Source organism: Orycteropus afer, unplaced genomic scaffold (assembly GCF_000298275.1).
Source record: "Orycteropus afer afer isolate SDZICR_OR568_19922 unplaced genomic scaffold, OryAfe1.0 scaffold00184, whole genome shotgun sequence".
NCBI classification, from domain to species: Eukaryota; Metazoa; Chordata; class Mammalia; order Tubulidentata; family Orycteropodidae; genus Orycteropus; species Orycteropus afer.
In genome coordinates, this window is record NW_006921771.1 from 1,013,732 (window position 1) to 1,015,421 (window position 1,690).

Genomic DNA, 1,690 nt, shown 5'->3' on the forward strand with positions numbered 1-1,690 from the left:
TTTTTTTGGTTACAGCTCCTCTGTGTAAGTTAGTCCCAAGATCGGCAAAGCATGACAGGCTGCTGAACAATGACTCAGCTACATGCAGAGTTCAAGCATGCCATCAGCTAGACACCTTTCTCAAAGTTGCTTCTTATATATTGGAAGCAGACCACACCCTTAAAGCAGGTACTCAGCTGTTCCAATGGTGTGTTTTTTGACCATTTGCTTTCACTTCTTTGATGGTTATTCAATTGTTATTTTTATCTAAATGAGTGGAAGACAGCAACAGTCCCCATACAACACAACTACACCCACACCTCCTGCAGTTTCACTTATTGAGTGAGAACCACCACTCCCTTCTCCACCAATGGGCCATTGATAAACAACCACCAAGAAGAGATTGACTCACCCTTAGCTGCTCTTCACAAACAGTTAACAGAAATCTAAATACAACAATGTCACAATGTCTTGGAGATGACAGACCATCACAGTCCACACAGAGAAGCAAGATAAACTGGTAGATACAAGGGAGCACGATACAGACCTAGAATACATCACTGAGGAAGAAGCAACATTGGAACTCCTTGATAAGGAATTCAAAAGAATTATATTTAGGTATCTTCAAAGGATTGAGAGACAGATCAAGGAAAACACAGGCAGAAATCTAGAAAAATTTTGGAAGAAAATACAAGAACAAAATGACAAAATAAATGAAAAATTAGAAATGATTCTAAATCCACAGATAGATCCAGAAGATTAATACTAATTGTCAGAAACAGATAACACATTGAAAGGGCAAAGGAGTAGAATTAATGCAATGGAAGACAGAATAAATGAGATTGAAAAAAATGCCTGAATGCTTCTATGGAAAGGGATCAATCAGAAAAAAAAATATCAAAATAAAATGAAGAAAGCCTAAGGTTCATGTGGGATACCATCAAAAGGAGTAACATACATTTCATTGGAATTCCAGAACAAGAAGAGAAAAATAAAAAAACTGAGAAAATTGTCCAAGATTTGTTGGAAGAGAACTTCCCTGTTATGATGAAAGATGAGAATATATACATTCAGGAAGTCCAACAAACCCCAAACAGGATAAACCCCAAAAGAAAATCACCAAGACACATCATCATCAAACTCATCAAAACCAAGACAAAGAAAGAATCCTGAAAGCGGCATAGGAAAAACAAAAAGTTACTTGTAAAGCACAACCAGTAAGAATAAGCTCTGTTTTTCAGCAGAAACCATTCAAGGGAGAAGGCAATGGGATGGTAAATATATAACTCTGGAAGATAAAATTTTTCAACCAAGAATTATACACATCACAAAATTAGCCCTCAAATACAGGGATGAAGTTAGAAGACTTCCAGATAAGCAGAAACTAAGGGAATTTGTTAAAACTAGACTACTCTAGCAAGAGATACTGAAGGGACTCCTTTGAACAGACAACCAAAAATAGAAAACAACAACTGACCAATAATACACAAGATGACAACCCAGTAACCACAGCTGTGGACATTTCCAAAGTAAAATAAGCTTACAAGATTATAAACAGGAAACCAGAGACATCAATTAGCAAATGAGGATAACTGCAAACCAAAAAGAGAGAAAATACTGTGCAGTTACAGAACTTCTAAATGGTGAGGAAGTTAAGAGAGTTGCAACATAGAATGGGCTGTTCTAAAATCAGGGAGAAAATTATAAATCA